Consider the following 18,779-nt stretch of genomic DNA (forward strand, 5'->3'; position numbering starts at 1 on the left):
GATTTTGACATGTAGCATCAGACAAAATGACAAAACTCAATCCAACAAATACCCTTAAGTAGCGTATACAGATAAAATGCTTTTGTGTGTGCGGGTTCCAGAAGGGCATTAAAAATTAATGTACACCTCAAAAGGGAAGTCAGTTTCTTTGGAGGGTTTTTACGTTTTGGCATCAAATTAATTGTTCGTTCTTACCTGAAGACAAAGGCGCCTGAGGTTGGACATAGGAAGTGAATTGCGGGCTTGAGGGTCCTGCAAAAAACAATTATTATTTTTAAAAAGTCATCAAAGACCAGTTTACGCATAAATTCCACTATTATCTTCACTGGACTTGAATCAACTTTTACTGATGCATACAGTTTAGTGCAAAAATCATGAGCATGAATATGACGATATCTTGATAAGCAAACATGACTGACGTAGAGTAGATAATCATAGAGCAATATGTTAACGATTTCATACTTAACTTCAAAGAGTTCTGTGGCATTAGTCATTTGTTATCATAAAACTGCAATGGATCGTTGGAATCAATGAGAATAATTTCAAACAAAAAATTGTCACAGTGACTGATCGCACTTCTTATACAGCTTTTGACACTGGCACCACAGCGCTTTTATACAGCGTATCCAGAGTGAGGTGTTCATTGGTCTTTTGCCGTCAACGAAACCAATAGCCCAGTTTATGCTGTGGTTTCTTCTTCTGACCATCCGTTCTGGTGCTCTTTATCTCATTTTAGCTTTCTGTGCTGAACACTTTTCATTCATCAATTTTGCAATCTGATTTACTCATAAGGGGTCATTATAAACAAAGCTATAGTTTGCTTCCGGTAATATTGGGTAGTGTTTGTTATGGAAATAAATTATCAGAGGTAAATAAAAAGAAGTTGATATAAGATGGACATATACAAATAACTTCACGCAATTTACGAATAATGACCTTTGGTTTCATATTCAATTTTTCATCTGCTGGTTTGAATTGAATTTTTATGCTCCTCTTGCTAAAGTACTAATATTTATACCAGCCATGATAGTTAGGAGTACTTCACACCGAACACGACTGTTTTTACCCGCGAATTGCTTTTTTTTAAAATATGTGTGCATTTGCATGTGATTGCATTCGTATCTTGATGTAACTAGATGATGTAAATAAACCACATGGGACCAAGGAATGACCCCCTGGAACACGGAGAAGGTGAGATTTTCGAGATCTAAATCTGCAACCTAGCTTTTTCTTCGCTTTTCAAGTAAGCATACTTCATCATTTTAAAAGGATGGCATAGTTTCGGTTGAGATGAGAATTTTAATTTTTTGCAAGTTAATTATACAGAAACCACTTATATTAAATATAAAAGAACATACATCCTGGATGAGGTTCATCTGATCGGTGATTTCAGAGAAATATGTTCTTCTTTCACAATCACGTAAAATTATTCTGTACCTTGGTGAGTACTTAATGGTGGCTTCTTCAGACTGAGTCATACTGCCATCTACGACGAAGTCTGAAAAAGCCACCAGGAGGAGGCGAAAGTGCTCGCTAAGGTACAAAATAAGTTTACGTGATTGTGAAAAAAACAAACAAACATACAATTCTAAGAAGAATTAAACGTTTCGTTAATGATAATCGGTTTTGAAGTGGCTGAAATATCCATAAACAAAGGGGTCCAATGACAAGGTGGGATCTATCTTTTATTAGGACCACTTTGTTTTGCTTTGTTTTTGGATATCTCAGCCATTTCACAACTGATTTTCATCAGATAAACTTTTAATTCCTCTTGGAACTGTATGCTCTTTAATATTTTATACAAGTATCTCACAAAAGCTTAAAACCCGGATACCCATCTCAATCAAAACCATACCATCTCTATAAGCTTCTTTCTTACCTCACTGTTCTCGTCTGTACATGACATAATATTCCATAACCAGAATCATATTTTTACTGTTTTGCGCTCATAGAGTGTAAAGGGACTATGTAGTGCAAATGGATGTTGACCTCTAGTATGTGGTACAATATTCCATGCTGTTAATGAAGCCATGGGCATATGGCGAGAAAACTGCAGTCCCAACGTTGTATTATCTTGCAAGCACAAGACTGAACTTGATTAACAATGGGCAAAATTGTATAATCTCAAGACAGTAGACCATTCTTATCTTATCAGTATGAATTTTAATAATCATGATTAATAGGCCAACGATGCCACAGACAGTGTGCACAGGTACAATACACCCATTCAAAAGGCATTTTGTGAAATTAGAATAATGCCAAATAACGCCATCATATCTGTCCTCTTTACATGAAATCTTGATAACTGAAGTTGTATGCTATATCTATATAACTTTCTATCACATGAATATCATCAGTATGGCTTTTCGCTTAAAGAAACACTTATATGAAGATATATATATATGCATATATAATTTATATATATATATATATATATATATATATATATGCATTTTTAGCACGTCTGCTTGTCTTTTCCTTGTGTACGGAGTAAATCAAATGCACAAATGATGGCTCCCTATTAGCTCCAGGAGCAACCTCAAATTCACACCGTTATGTCGTGGTATCAAGTCCTTTCAATCTGCGCCTACAGTGCAAATATATACATGCATGCTCTTAAATACTATTTCAGTTTCAGTTTCAGTAAGTTGTATGATTACAATAGTTGTACTATTGTATTCATTAGCACGTCTTCAATCCATGCGCCACTTTGGCCCGATTTCACGAAGGTGGTTTAAACTTGGACCATAGTTTGTGCAAATTTCTTCTGCGTAAATACGATTATACAGATTGTGTACGCCGACAGACGTACGTCCGGTAACAAACGCCCGTTGATACGCGCATGTTTCAAGTCTGAATTTTGATTATGGACCAAATCTAAACCACCCTTGTGGATGTGGGCCAAAGTTTACATTTCTGCTTACACATATAACTGAATTTATCAATGCCATTCATTCCCTTGGCCCACTTTGTAACGCGTCATTTGCAGTGCACCTCCAAGGTCAGTATGCTGTGTGAATCACCACAGCGAGTCAATATTGTACGTATAACGCCGTTTGTTATGTAATCATAATTATTGACGCTCTTCTATTATATTAATCACTAGGGGTGGAATTTCTACCGACTTTGTTTCTTTGATTCAGTCGACTCGAATGTTTTCACACACAATGGCCGATTCCTCTACTAATCACTATATTCTATATTCTATCCTTGCGATGTTGAGATTCTGACTATGTGTTACCGCACACGTAGTTACATACGTTTGGGTTTTTCAGTACGAATACCAACTTTTCTGCTTTTCATCACAGCCAACGGCGTAGCCAGGATTTCATTTTAGGGGGGGGGGGGGGCGGTTAGTCTGCGAGGGAGCGAAGCGACCGAGCCCGAGCGAGCGGAGCGAGCGAGGGGGGAGGGTTTGGGAGGGGGGTGTCCCCCCTCCCACGGTAAGAACTTTTTGCATTTTGATGTTGTAAATGGTGCAATTTGATGCATGTTTTTGCGCGTTTTATCGACGTGAAACAGTCCCACTTGTTTATGGTAGCAGTTTATTTTGATGTAGATTATTATTGAACAATTTGCCTATAAAATGGTATAATCTCTATACACTTCTTGTATTAATTCTATTCACTGAATATTATGAACGCGACTGAACCCGATCGAGCGGAGCGAGCGAGGGGGTAGGGGAGGGTGTGGGAGGGGGGTGTCCCCCCTCCCACGGTAAGAACTTTTTGCATTTGGATGTTGTAAATGGTGCAATTTGATGCATGTTTTTGCGCGTTTTATCGACGTGAAACAGTCCCACTTGTTTATGGTAGCAGTTTATTTTGATGTAGATTATTATTGAACAATTTGCCTATAAAATGGTATAATTTATATACACTTCTTGTATTAATTCTATTCACTGAATATTATGAACGCGACTGAACCCGAGCGAGCGGAGCGAGCGAGGGGGGAGGGGAGGGTGTGGGAGGGGGGGGGGGGTGTCCCCCCTCCCACGGTAAGAACTTTTTGCATTTTGATTTTGCAAATGGTGCAATTTGATGCATGTTTTTGCGCGTTTTATCGACGTGAAACATTCCCACTTGTTTAAGGTAGCAGTATATTTTAGTGTAGATTATTATTGAACAATTTGCCTATAAAATGGTATAATTTAGATACACTTCTTGTATTAATTCTTTTCACTGAATATCATGACCCCGACTGAACCCGAGCGAGCGGAGCGAGCGAGGGGGGAGGGGAGGGTGTGCGAGGGGGTGTCCCCCCTCCCACGGTAAGAACTGTTTGCATGTTGATGTTGTAAATGGTGCAATTTGATGCATGTTTTTGCGCGTTTTATCGACGTGAAACAGTCCCACTTGTTTAAAGGTATTAGCCCACATTTGTAAACCTGCAGCAATTGGTCTCATAGTTAGCATGGAGTTTGGGTATGATTGCAGTAACACCTGTGCAAAATTTCGTTCCAATTAGTCCATTACTTTCATAAAAATAAATGAAAATGCACCGTATGCATGCGTATAAAAACGCTCGCTAGCTCCGGTCCACGCACGTACTACATGCGTGCGATACATGTGTAAGTTAATGTACGTAGCTAGCCCGCGCTCGTAATTCGATTTTGGGTCGGGTTGACCCGGTTTGAAAATTGATTTTAAAACGATGATTTTCTCTCTTTTATCGAATGGTATAGACAAAGAGCAACAGGTGAGGTATGTTACTGCTATAACTTGTACTTGAAGTCATATTGGACCTGTTTTATGCAGTTTTGATTTTCGTGGGTTTGCAAATGTGGGCTAGTACCTTTAAGGTAGCAGTATATTTTAGTGTAGATTATTATTGAATAATTTGCCTATAAAATGGTATAAAATTCTTTTCTCTGAATATCATGAACGCGACTGAACCCGAGCGAGTGGAGCGAGCGAGGGGGTAGGGGAGGGGAGGGGAGGGTGCTTAGACGCACCGGCGTAGCCTGGATAATGATCTTTTGAAGCGACCGAGCCCGAGCGAGCGGAGGGAAGGGCGTGGGGGGGGGGGGGGGGGGGGGGAGTTGAAGGAGGGTTTGGGAGGGGGTGTTCCCCCTTACACGGTGAGAACTTTTTGCATTTTGATGTTGCAAATGGTGAAATTTGATGCATGTTTTTGCTTGTTTTAACGAGTTGAAACAGTCCCACTTGTTTAAGGTTGCAGTATATTTTAGTGTAGATTATTATTGAACAATTTGCCTATAAAATGGTATAATTTAAATACACTAGTCTTCTTGTATTAATTCTTACACTGAATATTATGAACGCTGTCTGTTCAGCAATCAAACAGAAAAAACATGCACACGAGGGTGTATATGTATAGGGGCATATCCCCTTCCACACGAAGGTGATTTTGCGTTTTCAGACCTGAAATTCAGCGATCTGGTGCAAATTTTTGGTGCAATACTTTTTCATCGAAGTGTTAAAATCACGCAATATAGCTCTTATTCCGAATGTGCACCATTCGTGCGTATGTATAAAGTCTAGTGAGATAGAGCTTAGGGGAAGGGGGATTCCCCCTCCCGCTCGCGGAGCTTTTGCGTTTTTAGAATTGAAATAAAGCGATCTGGGTATAGCCACAGTCTGCTTCTTTGCATGGCGGGGGGGGGGGGGGGGGGGGAGCGAGCAGGGAGAAGGCGTGGGCGAGTGTTATCTCCACCCTTCCCTTCCGATTGAGATATCTCGTATACGCATATAACATTTGGGAAATCACACACAAAAAAAAAACAAACTGATGGGGGGGGGGGGAGGGGCTGAGGGAGGAAAGGGTCGATTGAAAGGGGAAATTCCCCTTATGCATGAGGGAACCTTCAGTTTTCGGAATATAAGTGATAGGTCTTGTGCACTCAGAATTATTCAGAATTTTTTGTAAATCTAAAAAGTGTACTTAGCTAGGGAAAGAGGCACAGAGGGGGAGGGTTTGGGAGGGGGATACCCCCTCCCAAGCACGAGAGATTTTGCATATTTTGAATTGAAATTCAACGATCTGGTGCACACTTTGAGTGAAATATTCAAAAAAAAAATACTTATTAAAATTGATGAAAGGTTGCAAAGGAGACCCGCTTCGTGTGCATGCATACAGTATACACGCATTTTTTTTCCGCCTCCCAAATCCCCGGTCCCAAATCTTAGGGGGGGGGGGGGGGGGGGGGGGGGGGGGGCGACCGCCCCCATCGCCCCCCCCCCCCCCCTGGGCTACGCCAGTGCACAGCATAGATAGTTTGTGGAAGAACTTTGGTTCGGAGTGAAATTGTGTCTAACCTCACTAAATATTGATCCCTCTATAATTATTGATCTTAAGCAAAACTTGGTAATCAGACATGTCCCTTTCATTACCCTTTTGAATGGTTAATCTCCTGTGCACAGTAATAGAGTGAGTAAGTGAGTAGAAATACAAACAAGTTTTACTTCAGTGTTGGAACATTGATATATCAATTTAGCCTTTCCAGATGTGTTTTTTATCAATGGTTATTAAGAATAGTGAAGAACATTACAACGATTTTTCCATCCTACGCGACAAAGATATTCTCTCTCCCATAAAGTTTATACAAACTGTGTATCTGCTCTGAAAATAATTTCCACAGGACCCAATTTTTTTTGAGTGATCTGGACAGAGAATTTATCCAAGCACCATCTCTTATTTTCATTTCAGCATAAAATATATATTTTTTTGTTCTTCTAAATTTATGTCTGTAGCGATTTTTCTTCATTTACTTGTAAAATGTGGAACATGGAACAATGAAAGAAACAAAACAAGCGATCAAACAAAGAACATAATCCAAAGTCCTTACTCTGTTTTCGGAGCTGCTTGCGGGTAGAGTGATTGGGCAACGTCGGCCACCTCGTCCCTCCGCGACGACGTCCCCTCGCCACCGCCGATGGGCTCGTCGACCGCATCCTCCTCGGGGCTTCACTACAAGCAGCGACGTCAGTGGGGTGGACGAAATGGTACTTCATGGAGAGGTTTTGAGCGCCCTCTCGGTGAGATTGTCCCTGGCCGCCCGGTTCCTGGTCGTCTTCCGCTGGTCCAGAATGTTTCTTAATGGAAAGGTATGCCCAGAGGCGCCTGGGCGAAGTTGTCAACTTCGTTTCGACTCAGAGTTCGTTCCTCCTGTTCGTGGAAGGGGAAGAACAGCAGTATTGGCAAGATAATAGAACGGTAATGCATGATAATATGTGTCAGGACGTATAGTGTCCACAGGTAGGTACATGGCACGATTACTGGAGTTTTGATACGATAGGGCGTGTGCCCTGCGTGGTGCGGTATGTGATGGCATGGTGTGTGTGCCTTACCTCTACAAACACCCATCATAGTGAGTTTTGATTTTTTAAAGAGCCAATTTAATGATAGACAGGGTAATTCGTAAATTCTTAGCATGAATTCTTTTTAACATAGGTAAGTGATTTAGGCCTGTCGAAATTTCGGCCACGTCACATTGGGATATCCTGGAAGCCATCATCACTTTTTTTTCTCTCTTTTTTTTTCGACGTAAAATGCTGGAAAAAACGTCTTTAATCTTTATAAACTTACACATATATCTTATTTCATTCCACTTGCGCATATTACAAGGTCTGGGAAATTAGTGGGTGCATTTCTGCACCACATGTTTTTGGACATGCTCGCAGAGATTTCTCCTGGTTCGCAGCACTGATTTCAAAGAATACAAGAAAAATGTGCTATACGCCTTTTTCTGCGAGCAGTTTGCTCCGCACAATATTCTGTACAAGACAATGATGTAACGTTTTTCTATCTCGAAGCTTACGTCAACGGGTACTGAAGTGTTTAAAACTCGATGCCGACATCGAGGGACATTGCTGTTATCGTCACGTCCAGTTGGAGGTCATTGCTCTCATTCCCGTCAACGAGTGAGAGCACGGCAGGCTGTGCTGCTGAGGCGAGGATCGTTTCGTTTTCCCGCCGGCGTAGCCGGGTCGTGGTTCTCCACAGTTTTCCGTGGGCTGGTCCGGGCTTGTTTCCACACGGCATTGATCACTTCATCCTTCAGCTTTCCCGCTACGGTGATTTCCGTGCCGTCGTAGTACGCCTTGAACGAAGACTTGGTGAGACTGTCCCTTGTCTATGAGGTTGTTGTTGTACTCGATGTTGATGTTAAACAGAAGGGGGTTGGCAACTTCGTCGTAGAAAACCCTTCATTTTGCAGGGCCGCGTCGGAATCTTCGTACACTTTCCTCGCCAGGCCGTTGTTGTTGAGCGAGAGCTTCTCGAGGAAGTTATAGTCGACGCCATGGCCGAACCCGATGTTGAACACGGAGATGCGTCCCGTCAATGATCTTGGTGATTCTGGAAGTGATTTCAGCAGTATTCGTGACCTCGCCCGATGTCGGCGCACCGTCCCGATAGCATGATGATCAAGGGTAGGACTGTTTTCCCCCGTGGTGCTCGTCCAGAAGACGGACAGCTTTCAAGAGGACCTCCGTAAAAGTTTGTACCTAGAGTATGAATGCATTAACATGTGGACCCGTTAATACAAAAACTCTCATAAAATGACATAATGAAGCCGAGAAAAAATGTAAAAAAAAAACCAACAAACAACATGGTTTTTAATACCAGCAAGGTAAGAATTTTTTACCCTTGCGTAAAGATTCAACGTTTCATGTCTCAACAATCTATGGTCTGAATCTCTAATGCTTCAGAATTGTTTTTGAAAATCTAATTTTCAGAATTATTTCTAGTGAAGTACGTTACATTGGTTTGTTTTTGAATTCACATATATTTTTGGCAACTGAACTGCTCGGCCGATTTTTATTCTCAGATTGTTACATTGTTAGGGTGATGGCCGTTTTTTTCTTCTTAACGTTCTCTTTTCTAATTCCTAATTAGCAAGATGGCGTGTACTTTATTAGACTATCGTGGTGTGTGAATATAGAAATGATTGATCTTAACCATCATAATAGTAACGACAAATGAGATAAAAATTAGTATTTAGATATATGCCTTGCGCACTCAAAATGGGATGAGTAATAGTATCCGTCTTACAAATTTAGGCATTACACGTATTCAATGTTTATTCGCTTGAGTATTTCACAGAAATTTCAGCAGCCGTTTATGTTCATTCGGTTGTGAACATCTATTTTTTTTTCTCAAATCATATTACTGAGTACTAATTCAAGAGAACTAGGCCGTCGCACATACTGTGTGTTTGTGCGTGCGTGTGTATGTGTGTGCGCGCCTAGGCACGTACAGTGTATGTGTGGAGCAAACTTTATCATGGATTCTTAATTCATCTTTCTCATCTAAAGCTCAATTTTTACACGTCTGTCTATTTTTCATGCTTCTTACACTTAATGTACTGAGTTGGTGCTCAACGTACCTCCACTAGCATCGATCCTCTTGACATATCTCTTGGCATCGGCTATGTTTTCTTCCGTTGCGGGAACCATTTGATTGTCCCGCCAGGCCTCCACGCTGTTCTCAAAAACCACGACGTTGAATGTGTCGATGTCTCTCACATCATCCAAGATTGTGGAGAAGGCTTCTTTCGTCTGTTTTCATTTTTTTTTTTTTGGGGGGGGGGGGGAGGCGTGGGGGTGAGTAACATTGGAATAAAGAGGTAAAGAAAGTTACTGTGAAATCACTTCCCCAAAATTTGTGAATTGGTCTGCATGCCAGTGTTAGTAAACATCACTGGATTCTCCTAAATCTGAAGATAGTATGAACTTTATATCATTTATGTGACGGTGACAAATTGATCTGGTCTTAATTTTTTCTCCAAGGACTTGGGGTTGTGAAGGGGATTCAGGCCTAGCTTGATTTGCAATTGTAGAATTTATGTTTGCTTTATTTATGTTTGGCTTAGCGTACATATATTTCATTAGAGCATTAATGTAGTAGAAGCACATGGCACAGGCCACCTATATATATATATATATATATATATATATATATATATAATATGCATATATATATAAACATTTACATATTCTGGTTTGATTGCAACGCCGTGTGAGATAAAATAAAATAGAAAATAGAGGAGCAAGAATGAAAAAATGAAGAAGATGATGAAGAAGAAGAAAAAAGAGAAAAAATAAAATGGAAGACGATAAAGAAGTAAGGGAACAACAAGAATGACAACAATAACGAGGAGATTAAGCACTAGAAAAACGAAACTTGTAAAGAGGGGGTCGAGAAGAGAGGAAAGAATATGAGGAAATTTAAAGGGGTGTAACCTGCCATTAGCATGCTTGGTATAATCAAACAATGTAAACTTTTCTTTTAACCTGTCGTATTTTATTTCCTTGCATCGATCCGCTCTCGTCGATGACAAAGACCACACTCTTCCTAGCTGTCGGTAATTCAGTAGGTGAGAAGTAGTGCACAAAATATCCATTGACTATCTGGAAAGGAGAAAAGAGGGGTGTTGTGACAAAAAAAAAAACAAATTAATGCTACCTTCATTACAAAAAGCAATACTCTTGCTCAGGCCTTCAATTGCAACGAATGTTCATCAAATCACACACTAAATCACAGACTTGGTCATCACACACCACTGAGCTGGTCGACCACTGACTTGGTCATCACACACCACTGATTTGGTTGGCTGAACAATAACTTGGTCATCACACACCACTGATTTGGTAGAACACTGACTTGGTCATAACACACCACTGACTTGGTCATCACACACCAGTGAGTTGGTCGACCACTGACTTGGTCATCACACACCACTGACTTGGTCGACCACTGACTTGGTCATCACACATCACTAAGTTTTTCGAACACTGAGTTGGTCATCACGCACCAACTCAGTAACTTATACGCGAACACAATAACACACACTACCATACAGACTTACTACATTTCTACCTACGCGGTATTTTTATCATACTATTTCTTTTATCGATAATTTGATTGTTTGTTTATCTATTTTTACCTGCAGATGGCCCGCCTTTACGTTGTGCTGTACGTCATACTTGACGACGAATTCACCCACGATGCCGTTCTGGGTTATGAGGGCTCCCTCGCCGCGGACATCGAACACGATGCGCGAGTAGCGCGACCTCGTGGCGATGGTCGTCAGGTTGTTGAGTTTCTTCTGGTCCTCGCTGTCTGACATTTCCCAGAAGGCCTCGACCTCCTTGAGGCCCTGCGGCTCGCTTATATGGACGTCGATGCGTACGTCCGGAACTTCCTTCAAATCGAAAATGAAAAGTAGAAGAATCCAGAGTTACATTTTGCACGTGAGTAGAAATAAATGAAATAAAAACAAACAACAGAAAGATTCACAATAAATCAATATTTTAATGTTTTTCTCCACACTAAAAAAAAAATGATATGTGACAGCAGTTTAATCTTTAAATTTTAAAGTTTAATCTTTCCGTATTGCACCAAACTGAACCAATGCTCACTGCTCGTTTAAGGTAATGACGCTCACTACTATCATAGCAGCTGTAATTGCATAACAATGAAATAACGGAAATGATCATGAAAACAATTATCATAGTGGTAATAAAGAGTGGTAGAATAATGATGAGGGTCTCTTATCTTTGATATCATGCAACGAGATATGAATAAGAGGATGAATCATAACATGTCTTGTACAAATCGAATATGAAAAATGCGCGAGTAATAACAATGTGTATAGAGTATGTGAAATTAGGATGGGAACACAGTTTCTTTGTTTGTTCGTTTGTTTGTTTTTTTTTTTTCTTATGCAGCACAGTCTTTACAATTGGATTTTTATCTGTCTGTTTATGTAATGGGACCGCATAACTTAAGTCTTGATGGGTTTAGATGTCGCATTTTACCCCAGTACAAAGTAGATTTTTCGCCCAATTTCAGCAGATTTGCATTTGTTCTAGCAATCATTCAAGTTCGAGCGAATTTCAACGATCACCGACGGAGATCAACATTCAAAAAGCGTACTACTTCATCTAGTACATCATTATACGCTCCACTTTGTATGAAGGTTTTCGGAAATCACAGAATCCCTTCCTAAGCTATGGGAAGGAAAGACAAGATTGACACGTGGGGGATATCCGGCAAAATGGGCTTAAATACATACACTACGTATACATGCCTATAAATACATATACATTGTTTATATATATATATATATAAATCTACACACACACGTATATATATATATATACATATAAATGTAGGAATATGTATTCATGTATACATAGGTACTGAGTATATGAATACGTATAAAGCCCATTTTGCCGGGTATCCCCACGTGTCAATCTTGTCTTTCCCAAATAGCTTAGGAAGGGCTTTTATGATTTCCTAAAACCTTCATACAAAGAGGGTTGTGAAACAGGGAATAAGGAGAGAGAGGGAGAGAGAGAGAGAGAGAGAGAGAGATGGAAATTGAAAGAGGGAGCGTGACAGATGATGAAATATTAGAAAACAAAGAAAAAATATAATGTATGTTTTCCCGCTCAATTTCATCACATTTTCTTTCGAATTAATGAACGCATTCTCGACAATTCCGATGGAGACGTATTTTTCATCTCGCGCACTTTTTCGAACAAAAATGTTCAGTGAAAGGGGTAAAAATTTCAAAGATACATGCACCATTTTTCTCTTTCCTCATATAACACACTCACACACACACACACACACACATGATATACGTTATGTACATGATTATACGTAATCATGATTATATTCTAAAACAGTGCATAAACATATGAATCTCTCTCTCTCTCTATTATATATATATATATATATATATATATATATATATATATATATTATATACATATACATATGCACATAACTAACAACAAAAGGTTTCTGCTCGCAGTCTGAGAAGACTTTGGTACACACAGTAGTGATTACTGAGGGTGTTTCACTGAGCGGCGAATGTTTGCGAATGTAGCGATTTTAGGTTTCGTCTAGGACTAGTAAAAAGTTGCAATCAAGTTTAACAGTTGCAATCAAACTCGCAAACAGTTTTAATAGTCGCAAACAGTTTCACATGTCGCAATTTGTCTCAAAGAAATTTTGAACATATTTAGAATTCAGGTATGAGTTTCTTCAATTTGTCTCCCCCTTTTTTCCGACATGTTTGTTAAAGGACAAGTTCACCTTCATAAACATAAGGATTGAGAGAATGTAGCAATATTAGTAGAACACATCAGTGAAAGTTTGAGGAAAATCGGACAATTCGTTCAAAAGTTATGAATTTTTGAAGTTTTTGTGCAGTAACCGCTGGATGAGAAGACTACTGCAGTGTATGAATAACTTAGATGTCACATGCGTACAACAATATAAGGAAAATATAAAGAGAATTTCACAAAATTCCATCTTTTGAAAAAAGTACACATTCCCCTGACTCGTTACCGACAAATGTTATGGGTAATATTATTCCCCCTGCCTTTTGAAAGAGGCAGGTCAAATGCTCTTTTATTATGCGAAAAAAGTGAAAATATGTTGAATTTTCTTTTACATTTTCTTTATACTGTTGTACGCATATGACTCACAAGCTGTAGTAGTCTCCTCACCCAGCGGTTCCAACACAAAAATTTTAAAAATTCATAACTTTTGCATCGATTGTCCAATTTTCCTCAAACTTTCACTGATGTGTTCTACTAATATTGTTGCATTCTCTCAATCCTTATGTTTATGAAGGTGAACTTGTCCTTTAATTTACAGAGCAGCAGTTGCGATCTTAACAAATTTTATTTGTAGAGGGAGACAAATTGAAAAAAAAAACTCATACCTAAACCTTCCCCTCTGAATAATATCTTTATGTTATGTTCACAATTTTTTTTGCGACAACGAAAACTGTTTGCGAATTTGATTACAAGATAATGTTTACGAACCCTGAACCTAAAACCTAAAATTCGCTAAAATTCACTACGTTCGCAAACATTGGTCGCTAAGTGAGATATCTCTTAGGAAACTCCGTGAAAGACGTTTTAACGAATCTTCGACCATAGGGCTTTGTCAAGTTAATGGCAGATTTTACGCATGATGTATATGATATATATATAACAAAATGTACAAGTATATTGCTATTATAGATGTTATTAATCCCTATTGCTATCATGTGATATTTGCGGTTTTCGCTATACTCCACTTCAGCACATGAAGCATTTTGTCGGGCGCTATAATATAGTGGTTTATGAGTGTGGCATTATTGGTAGATATTACCTGGTCTGGCTGAATATGGATTCGATGTTGGAACAAGCCATTTTTCCTCTTCAGCAGCTGCTGGTATGTGACGTTGAAGACAACAGACGTGCGGGCCGACACTGCCACGGACACAGTGAACTTGGTTGAGTCTGAAGAGCTAATTCATAATCGACACCGTTATCATTATGTAACATCAGACGAGCAGATAGAGAAAGAGAAATCATACAGAATTGTTTCATTCCTCTTCCTCTTTTACCAGGAATATAATATAATATAATACAATATGATATAATATAACATAATATAATATAATATAGTATAATATGCTATAACATAATATAATATAACATAATATGATATAATATAATATAATATAATGTATACATCTATACAGTATATACAGTCAAACCTATAGCAGCCGCCAGAGGGAGATAAACAGTGTGACCGTTATAGACAGGTGGCCGCTTTAGACAGGTTATCCGTCATTTTGTGTGTATTGCCCGCAAGTATAAAAATTCATTATCGTTGTGAAGCACTTCTTTGTGCCTATGAGTATATGCATGCGTACAGTAGTTTCATGCATTACAGTGCCGCTAAAATAGATCGAATTGTTACATAGTAGCATGTGAACCAGCAAACAAGATTTTCACGAGTGCATTTACTATGACTGAATGGCCGTGGCTATCGCTAAGCTGTTTTCAATTTAGCAATGACCGGTACAGCTGTAAAGCAGAAAAACGCTCTGAATTAACAGCTCAGCTGCGGCCATACATAATTATGGATCTGTGGCGGCTAACAGACAAATTACAATTCACCGCGAGAAGCAAAATTGGTGGCCGTTTTCAAGATATTCTCGGGGGTGGGCAAGGTGTTCAGCGACAGCATAAGGCAGATGACCGCTACATAGAAAGGTCGCTGCTAAGGCTAGTTTAACCAGGGAGGTGTTTCCTCTCACCTCCCTGGTTTAACTGTATAAAGCTTGTGCGTCTCAGTGTCTGTGTGTGCTATATTATAGACAATATTGTTTGTGGTTATTCAGAGTCTATTGGCATCTGCAGGCGGAGTTATTGTTTTCGTTTCAGTGCATGGTCGCGTGCAGTATAGACATGACCTCTAGCACGTATACAGGAAATGCCATGCTGTCAATTGCAAATCGCTTGCCATGTTTACCAAAACAAATTGCCCATGATGAGTAAAGCAACATTCTAATCCGTGGACGCTCTAAATGCGCGAGGGGCCCTCATTTTATTCCGAAGTCAGAGGTAGGCCTACTCTAAACCTGATCTTTGGCTTGACCATCGTCATGCGTTTTTACATAGGGCCTATAGTTCGAGATCATGCAAGCACTATTCATTATTTTGATACACACAAGAATAGACTGTGAAAGAAATTAAACCTTTCTTTTTTAAAGATTACTAAATATTTTCAATATCTATGGACTTTAAAGAGAAATTAAGTACAAGAAAATACCTGACCTTTCGGGCCCAAGAAGACTCGCCTCACTAGTTTGGATATCAAAATATTGCCATTTCCATGCATGTTACACTTTTGTGCACACACACACACACACACACACACACACATTCAGAGGAAATATCGATGCATTTTCTGAAACTTTGTGTGTAATGCCGAAGAGGTCATGACCTCTTCGAGAACTTTCCTTCCGTCAAAACAGAAGACATAAATCTACATACAAAACAAACAAGGGGAAATAGCCCGGTAAAAATAACAATGATCATCCTGATCCGACAGTTTTTCTGATCTGTCCATGATTTATAAAAATGAAATGATTTTCTATTATAGATGATTCATCGATTTCCGACTTGTAGGGAATTCTAGAGACAACGTCAAATATTTCTCCCGGCTCCTATGACTTACCTCTGTTTTACTTGACCTGCTGTTTGACCCCTGGCCTTGGCCTCGTTGTACTCCTTCTGCGCTACTTCCTTCGGCTTCACCTCAGAGTGGTAGACCACGCCATCTATCGTCCTGTATGGTGAGGGGGCGTGGAGAGATCATGTCAGAGTATAGAGGGGACGCGGAATGGAGGGGGGGGGGGGGGGGGTAAGGAGCTACTTATTCTCCCAAACTGGGAAAATTAAAATAACAACAACAATCTTAACACAACCGATGACTATCCTTCGGAGATTCTTCCCGTCAACGCGGACGTATACCATTCACCTTTGACATCCCCTACCTGCCCATCAGTCCCACCAAATACGCCACAAAATACAAACAACAAACAACAAACAAACAAACAAACAAACAAAACAAAAATAGAAAAACAGACAAACAAACTTTCCGCGACCCCTGGCAATGTTCTACCTTAAAGCCACTGTCTGCCATTGGAAGCACTGATTACAAAAATGTTCGAGTTATCACATTTGATGCATATGTATGCTGTAAGAGTTGTATCACAAAACATCCTACCATAAGAATTAAAAAAAAATGCAATAAAGCCACAAATATATAAAGAAATACAATTTCATCGCTAATTTTCTCAATAAACCATAACTGAAGACGGTTTATTCTATATACGGTTTTAACTATTGTTCACATCTTATAGGCCCTATATCTACAATGTAACACTTAACATTGGTCATACTGATTAACTGTTAAACATTGGTTGTTTCTATCCCTTACTGACTTTTTAGAACTATTTTGAAGCACTAAAGCTGTTTTGTTTTTTTAATCTGCAAATTGTTAACAGTGGCTTTAAGAAGATGAAGCAGTACCTGTATGCACAAACAAAAGGGTCTCACAGGATTACATAATCATAGAAAATTAAGCTAAACAAAGTGGTCCTATATAATAAAAGATGGGTCCCACCATTTATCAGGACCTCTTTGTCCTTGGATATCTCAGTCATTTCAAAACCAATTTTCATCAAATAAACTTTGAATTCCTCTGAGACTTTTCCTCATTATCTCCCCCCCCCCAAAAAAAAAAAAATAGGTGGACGCCTGAAACCCCTTCTCAACCAAAACCAAAACCTTCGTGGAGTACTCCCCCCGCCCCCCCCCCCCCCCCCCGGACTTACATGGAGAAGGCGCTAATGAAAGCATCCTCGGGAATTTTTACGGTGAAGGTGGCCTCTGCACTGTGGTTCTTGTTCATGTTCTTCAGCTTGCTCCGAAATTCCGTGCTCGAATAGCGCGCCGTGATGTATGACGTCACAGAGATCTTCAGAATCTCGGGCGTCAACTTCACGCGGGTAAAATGACGTGGGAAGAGAAAGGGGGGGGGGGGGGCAAAGACTAGATTTAAACCAAAGCAAGAATTCGTCATAAACTCGAGATCATAAAACTTGTCATCAGTGACAACTGCTACATTTCTACGACAAATTTGCTCTCAGCCAATCAGATGCAAGGATTTCTGTAGCTTGTCACATCTATGACAACTTGTCACTGATGACAAGTTTTATGAAAAAGGCCCCGGATAATAGGAATTGCAATGATGTCCAGTCAGACAAGCAAATAATTTCTGTTTGTTTGCTTGTTTTTTCTTTTATCTGTCATGAATCAATACCCTAACTTAAAATCAAATAAAAAATGTTTATCATGTAATCATGAATATACATAATATATGTACATACCAAAGGTAATGTTACGTCATTAATTACGTCATAACTAGCCATTTCATCTAATGCACATGCACGTTATTGCTGCCAATATCAATGTTTTGCGAAAATGTGTTAACTTGTCCACTTCTAATAGTCTGGGTGCCAGAGGCTGAACCTTGTTTTACCGTCCACCCAATGTTTTTTGATGGTTTTACCCTATTTCGGGGGTGCTGAATCCGAATCCGGATGATGCAACTCTTGCATCCTTGAGGGTTTTGAGATATTCAAGATGGCCGCCAAGATGGCCGCCAAAACCAGAAATTCCCACGTATTTCCTTCTAAATGGTGAGATATTGAAAACAAGTGATGGTTTTACCCTATGTCGAGGGTGCTGAATCCGAATCCGGATGATGCAACTCCTGCATCCTTGAGGGTTTTGAGATATTCAAGATGGCCGCCAAAATGGCCGCCAAATCCGAAAATTCCCACGTATTTCTTTCTAAGTGGTGTGAAATTGATGATTCTCCCTATTTGGAAGGTGCTGAATCCGAATCTGGATGATGCAACTCTTGCATCCATGAAGTTTTTTAGAGATATTTAAGATGGCCGCCAAAATGGCCGCCAATCAAAACCGGAAATTCCCATGTATTTCCTTCTAACTGTTGAGAAATTAAAAACAATTGATGGTTTTACCCTATTTCGAGGGTGCTGAATCCGAATCTGGATGATGCAACTCTTGCATCCATGAAGTTTTAGAGATATTCAAGATGGCCGCCAAAATGGCCGCCAATTAAAACCGGAAATTCTCACGTATTTCCTTCTACATGTTGAGAAATTAAAAATAATTGATGGTTTTACCCTATTTCGAGGGTGCTGAATCCGAATCTGGATGATGCAACTCTTGCATCCATGAAGTTTTAGAGATATTCAAGATGGCCGCCAAAATGGCCGCCGATTAAAAAAGGAAATTCCCACGTATTTCCTTCTAAATGGTGAGATGTTGAAAACAATTGATGGTTTTACCCTATTTCGAGGGTGCTGAATCCGAATCTGGATGATGCAACTCTTACATCCTTGAAGATTTTGAGATATTCAA

General features: G+C 39.6%; 1 pseudogene; it reads right to left on the reverse strand.

Moving 5' to 3' along the window:
- Window positions 1-18,779, reverse strand: part of LOC139712888 (inter-alpha-trypsin inhibitor heavy chain H3-like) — a 29,600-nt pseudogene that overhangs the window by 3,309 nt on the left and 7,512 nt on the right.

Source organism: Diadema antillarum, unplaced genomic scaffold (assembly GCF_040938485.1).
Source record: "Diadema antillarum isolate AM-2024a unplaced genomic scaffold, OU_Dant_1.0 seq00001871_RagTag, whole genome shotgun sequence".
Lineage (NCBI taxonomy): Eukaryota > Metazoa > Echinodermata > Echinoidea > Diadematoida > Diadematidae > Diadema > Diadema antillarum.